The sequence below is a fragment of the Somniosus microcephalus genome, chromosome 4 (genome assembly GCF_052327205.1).
Source record: "Somniosus microcephalus isolate GS21.2 chromosome 4, FLI_Smic_1.0, whole genome shotgun sequence".
Lineage (NCBI taxonomy): Eukaryota > Metazoa > Chordata > Chondrichthyes > Squaliformes > Somniosidae > Somniosus > Somniosus microcephalus.
The window spans coordinates 254,318,691-254,326,045 of record NC_140990.1 but is presented as its reverse complement, the minus strand read 5'-3'; positions in this window follow the sequence as shown (position 1 = coordinate 254,326,045).

The following is a 7,355-nucleotide window of genomic DNA, read 5'->3' as shown; positions in this document are numbered from 1 at the left end:
ACCAGGAAGTAAAATGCACTGATTTTCCTTTACTTTTTAATCATTTCACAGAGAGCAAAATAAAGATTGGGACATACATATGGGATAAAAGTAGAAGCTGAAATATTATAAACAAATTTAATTTTTTTTATTATATTAAATTCATGGATTTTTTTTATCATAATGGAAAAAATTGATATTCCACAAATATAAAATTCGCTTTTCAGGACCAAAACTGTTGTTTAGCAGTAATTATGTCTCAGTATATTATTAAAAACCCAATTACACCTCATTCAACAAGGCTTAACTTTTTCAGGGTCTTTTTAACAGCAATATTCCAGTGTAAAAGGGGAGGTTTTCATCAGTTCAGTGATTTCAACTGATTGTTGCTCCGGGGAGTTCAGGAGTGTGCCCTGTGGAGGAGCAGGGAATGACTGGCAGCAACTTCTGAACTTCTGCATTTAACTGCGCATGTGCGTACTCCAGAAGTTGCTGTCAGTTTCACAGTTGTAATGACGACGAACACTGACAGTTTAGCTGTCATTACAACTGCAAATTCTGGGCCATTCATTTCAGTTCTTCTGTCCTCGATACAGAGGCTACCACACTGTCCACATCTCAATACCCATCCAGTCATTTATTCTATCACTTTGAAGCACCAGCTCAGAGATAAGCACCCGTGCGGCATCAGAACAAAATAGCAGCAGGTGAAGCACAATGCACAAGTGGTCGGAAAGCAGAGGGGATTAATGAAAAGGATGATATAATCTTTGATTGGGAGTATCCAGAGATGTGAGGCTTTGGCTGAGGAGCATTGGGACATGGATGGGGTACAGTAGTTTAGTAGTTATGTTAATGGTTTAGTCAAATCACACCAGGGCAGTTTTAAAATTTGGATTTAGTTTTAAATATCTGGAAATAAAAAGCTGCTATCAGTAAAAGTATCCATGAAGCTGTCGGGTTATTATAAAACCCAACTGGTTCACTAATGTCCTTTAGAGAAGGAAACCTGCTGTCATTACCCAGTCTGGGCCTATATGAGACTCCACCCCCACACCAATGTGGTTGACTCTTAACTGCCCTCTGAAGTGGCCCAGCAAGCCATTCAGTTAGTAGAAGACACACCATCACCGTCTCAACTCAACTAGGGATGGGCAATAAATGCAGGCCTTGCCAGCGACACCCACATCCCAAGAATGAATAATATTAAAAAAGATTTCACAGGCCTTGCTTTTAAACAAAGGATTCTAATGGAGCAGGCAGGTACTCATGTACAGGCACTGCAGACTGTTTCCCAGAAGTGCTGCTGCTTGCTGGTCAGCTGGAGCAGGCTATTAACAACATGAGCAGCACCACTGGAAAGCAATTCTCCTCACTGCAGCAATCCCCAGAAAGGATGACAGCTCCAGAGAGTCCTATAGAGGTAGCACCCATGAATGAGACCTCTGGAGAAGAAGTCATTGCAGGCAATATACTGACCACTTTGGGCAGGTAGGATTGAAACCACGGTAGGGCAAAGCCACGGAGAGTAGACATGAAGAGGAGGCAGTGGATACAGATGACATGATTGACCATGTTGAAAGCCACAGAGAGATTGAGGAGTCAAAGAGGGAAAAGCATGCTGTGATCACAGTTGTATAACATATTGCTGGTGACTTTGACCAGCAATTTTGAAGGTACCGGGTTCTATAGCCGGTCCAACCTGTAAATTGATCTCAGCCAAGATTGTGACAGTGGTTTTACAACTGGCCTCAGAACATCTGGATTTGGGAGGGGAGAGTTAGCATGTGTTCCTAAACCTGATTGCTACCCAGTGATCTCTACTACATGAGGCGCTGTGGGCCATCAGCAGCAGCAGAATTGTATTCAACCACAATCTGTTATCTCATGGCCCAGCATATCCCTCACTCTACCATTACCATCAAGCCAGGAGATCAACCCTGGTTTAACGAAGAGTGCAGGAGAGCATGCCGGGAACAGCACCAGGCATACCGAAAAATGAGGTGTCAACCTGGTGAGGCTACAACACAGGACTACTTGCATGCTAAACAACGGAAGCAACATGCGATAGACAGAGCTAAGCGATCTCACAACCATCGGATCAAATCAAAGCTCTGCAGTCCTGCCACATCCAGTCGTGAGTGGTGGTGGACAATTAAACAGTTAACAGGAGGAGGAGGCTCCAAAAATATCCCCATCCTCAATGATGGTGGAGCCCAGCACGTGAGTGCAAAAGACAAGGCTGAAGCATTTGCAACTATCTTCAGCCAGAAGTGCCGAGTGGATGATCCATCTCGGCCTCCTCCTGAGGTCCCCAGCATCACAGATGCCAGTCTTCAGCCCATTCAATTCACTCCACGTGATGTCAAGAAATGGCTGAAGACACTGGATACTGCAAAAGCTATGGGCCCTGACAACATTCCGGCAATAGTACTGAAGACTTGTGCTCCAGAACTAGCTGCGCCCCTAGCCAAGCTGTTCCAGTACAGCTACAACACTGGCATCTACCCGGCAATGTGGAAAATTGCCCAAGCATGTCCTGTCTACAAAAAGCAGGACAAATCCGACCCGGCCAATTACCGTCCCATCAGTCTACTCTCAATCATCAGCAAAGTGATGGAAGGTGTCGTCGACAGTGCTATCAAGCGGCACTTACTCAGCAATAACCTGCTAACTGACGCCCAGTTTGGGTTCCGCCAGGGCCACTCAGCTCCTGACCTCATTACAGCCTTGGTCCAAACATGGACAAAAGAGCTGAACTCAAGAGGTGAGGTGAGAGTGACTGCCCTTGACATCAAGGCAGCATTTGATCGAGTGTGGCATCAAGGAGCCCTAGCAAAACTGAAGTCAATGGGAATCAAGGGGAAAACTCTCCATTGGTTGGAATCATACCTAGCACAAAGGAAGTTGGCTGTGGTTGTTGGAGGTCATTCATCTCAATCACATGACATCACTGCAGGAGTTCCTCAAGGCAGTGTCCTAGGCCCAACCATCTTCAGCTGTTTCATCAATGACCTTCCCTCCATCATAAGGTCAGAAGTGGGGATGTTCGCTGATGATTGCACACTGTTCAGCACCATTCGAGACTCATCAGATACTGACGCAGTCCGTGTCCATATGCAGCAAGACCTGGACAACATTCAGACTTGGGCAGGCAATAACCATCTCCAACAAGCGAGACTCTAACCATCTCCCCTTGACATTCAATGGCATTACCATCGCTGAATCCCCCACTATCAACATCCTGGGGGTTACCATTGATCAGAAACTGAACTGGACCAGCCATATAAATACTGTGGCTACAAGAGCAGGCCAGAGGCTGGGAATTCTGCGGCGAGTGTCTCACCTCCTGACTCCCCAAAGCCTTTCCACCATCTACAAGGCACAAGTCAGGAGTGTGATGGAATACTCTCCACTTGCCTGGATGAGTGCAGCTCCAACAACACTCAAGAAGCTCGACACCATTCAGGATAAAGCAGCCCGCTTGATTGGCACTCCATCCACCACCTTCAACATTCACTCCCTCCACCACCGGCGCACTGTGGCCGCAGTGTGTACCATCTAGAAGATGCACTGCAGCAACTCGCCAAAGCTCCTTCAACAGCACCTTCCAAACCCGCGACCTCGACCACTTAGAAGGACAAGGGCAGCAGACGCATGGGAACATCACCACCTACAAGTTCCCCTCCAAGCCACACACCATCCTGACTTGGACCTGTATCGCCGTTCCTTCACTGTCGCTGGGCCAAAATCCTGGAACTCCCTTCCTAACAGCATTGTGGGTGTACCTACACCATATGGACTGCAGCGGTTCAAGAAGGCGGCTCACCACCATCTTCTCAAGGGCAATTAGGGATGGGCACTAAATGCAGGCCTAGCCAGCCAGCAACGCCCACATCCCATCAATGAATAAAAAAAAAAGTATGCATGTTGAATGAAGATGCCCTTATAGTCTAATAAGCTGCTGGCACTCACTGTGACATGACCCATTGTCATTTGGGTGTCTTTGCTCATGGAAAAGTAACCTAGGAAAAAGTCAGCACCTTTAGGAAAGGAAGGCAGAGGAGAAAATTGCTTAAAAAAATTAAAATTTGTATTTTTAATAAAATGTAAATACAAAAAAAGTAATTCAAAGCATGTATCAATAATCTTCTAAACTCTGACAATAGGACTGCAGGCTGTTATCATGGCTGCAACTGTCTAAAGGAAAGATATTTAATAAGAAATTTGTCCTATATTGACTATTACAATAGAAAAAAAAATGCAATTATTGCAGTTCTTTATTTCCAGTCAAACCACGTTACTTTGTCATTTCATTTCTTATAAAGCAACTAGACAAGACTGCCGATTTACACAAAGACTTCAGTCATTACATCCTGTGTGTCCAAATGCTTTCTATTTGGTTATTTGGTGCCTTTAACAGAATGATGTGAATGTCCTTTGAACAATCGCAATTATATTGAGCATTGATTTTTGGTTCACAATGGTATTTAATGTACATGAAAAAATGTGAATGTCATGGTTCTCAGCCATACCTATATTTATATGCAGCTTGTTACTAATGTAGTGCCATTGTTTCTGGCAATTACGTAGATGGGCATAATATTGAACTAGATCTGCTTAAATCACAAGGTCATTAAACAATAGGTGCTAAAAATAATTTTGTTGGCAGCTGTCTGTTCACCCTCAGACAGCATGACATTCAGTGCTGTTATCCTCCAATTATCATTTGCTCACTGGACCACAACAACTACCCAAACAATAATAACAACAAATTAAATATCAAAAATAACCAGTATTTTTACTGGTGGAAAGCTTATTTAAAAAACAATAATCCTCACTAAATTTACTAGTCTTTACTTTTCTCTTCAATGAATGTCATGTTTGTGACATGGAAGGAGGGAAGGAGTAGGGTTGCCTAGGTAGATTAGTGAGAATTTAGGCCCCGAAAATCTGGGAGCTGGTAAGTCCCATTTACACTTGGGGTGGAATATGGCTCAGATCCGCACTCCACGGGGATTCTGGTCAATTTTGACCAGGCTTTTAAATTCTGGTAGGTAGGGGGCTATGGGCAGTCCTTCCATCCATCTCCCCTACATCAGGGGAGCATGTTGGGGGGATTTCCTGGACTTCTCTGGAAAATTCCTTCCCTTACACCCTTGAAAGGCTTCAGTGGAATTTATGCTAATTGTGTCCCTTTCAGGCCTTATGAAGGCCCTGAACCTTCATTAGGCTAAGATAATCATTGGTGGAAGCAGTGAAAGTCGAAGGGCTGGATTTTCTCAATGGAAATGTGTTGGAGGCAGGACTGCTGCTCGCCAGGTCTCAGTCCCGCCTCCATCAGCTTTTGGCTAACCAATGGGATTTTCCCCTGATTGACCTTATTAAGCCCGCCCAGTGGGCTCAGCAGGCCAATTAGGGGGAAGTCACTGACCGAGCACGTGAAAGAAGAAATCGTTTGACATCTCTGTGAAGCTGTCAAACTCTGACATTCTGTGTAGTTTGATGAGTTCTTGTGTTCAGGACTCATCAAACCTTTCAACTTTGCAGAGATCACCTGGCTGTTGGTTCAGAGGATCCAACAGCCAGTCTGTGAAATCTACAATGAAGATGTCAGGACTCCGGATCCACAGCGGCTGAAGGCTGTAGGCAGAAACAAAAGTAAGTGAACATTTTATAACACTTTACACTCACCTTACATATTTACCACTCCACACTTGCACCCATCACTCACCTCTACATCTCACTTTCAGACCCCACCGACCCTCGCAGACCTCCTTCTCGTCTCCTGCACCCCGGCGGGGTTTTCCGAGGTCGGGAAGCCTGCACTTGGAAAGGTAAAATGGGGCTAATCCTTTATTCTGCCTGTTAACTACCTGTTAACAGGCAGTTAATAGGATTTAATCCCTTTCCTGCCTTGAGGAGATGGGACCCGGGGCAGGACGGCTTCCTGCCTCCTGGCAAAAGGGCACGAAGGCGGGATGGGGGTGGGTTTGCCAGCCGCCCCCACATTCTGCAACTTTACCAGCAGTCCCGCCTCCATACCCGCCTCCTCGGGGCTGACAAAATCCAGCCCGAAAAGTTTTTAAAAAAAGTACAGCTCATTTGGACCTCAACAACAACTACTTGCATTTATATAGCGCCTTTAATGTCGTAAAATGTCCCAAGATGCTTCACAGAAGTATTATAAGACAACAAAATTGACACTGAGCCATATAAGAAGAAATTAAGGCAGGTGACCAAAAGCTTGGTCAAAAAGGTAGGTTTAAAAGAGCGTCTTAAAGGAGGAAAGAGAGGTAGAGAGGCAGCGAGGTTTAGGCAGGGAATTCCAGAGCTTAGGGCCTAGGCAACAGAAGGCACAGCCACCAAAGGTGGAGCAATTATAACTGGGGATGCTCAAAAGGGCAGAATTAGAGGAGTGCAGATATCTCAGGGGGTTGTGGGGCTGAAGGAGATTACAGAGATAGGGAGGGGCGAGGCCATGGAGGGATTTGAAAATAAGGATGAGAATTTTGAAATCGAGGCGTTGCTTAACAGGGAGCCAATGTAGGTCAGCAAGCACAGGGTGATGGGTGAACGGGTCTTGGTGCGAGCTAGGACACTCCCAACTGAGTTTTGAATGACCTCAAGTTTACGTAGGGTAGAATGTGGGAGGCCAACCAGGAGTGCGTTGGAATAGTCAAGTCTAGAGGTAACAAAGGTATGGATGAGGGTTTCAGCAGAGGATGAGCTGAGGCAAGGGCGGAGATGGGCGATGTTACAGAGGTGGAAATAGGCGTTCTTAGTTACACTGCGGATATGTGGTCAGAAGCTCATTTCAGGATCAAATATGACACCAAGGTTGCGAACAGTATGGTTCAGTCTCAGACAGATGTTAAGGAAAGGGATGGAGTCAGTGGCTAGGAAACAGAGTTTTTGTGGCGGGGACTGAAAACAATGGCTTTGGTCTTCCCAATATTTAATTGGAGAAATTTGGACCTCAGGAAGAATTAGAAGGGCAGATTGGCTCGGGCTGGGGCGACTGCCACTAATGCAACCCTTGCAGGCAGTGGTGGCCTGCCTTGACAATGGAAATGCCCTTTAACCCTAGGATTTGGGACAGGATCTCTGACCTTGGGTGAAGGCAGATGGCGTTTGCACTACACCCCACTTACACTGGCAGAGTAGGGTCACAGAATTTCCAGGCCATAATGTTTTGCATAGCCTTCAGGACAGACCCCATGGAGCGGGCTATGTGAATACTGTGCTGGGTATTCAATAAAGTTATGCTTTATGCCAAGAATAAGATAAAGACCACAAAAGTCGCACTTCTTTTTACCGCGTGGCTAATTTTGTTATTTCTTAGTAAAATACAAGGAACCCAATTAAGGCAAGGT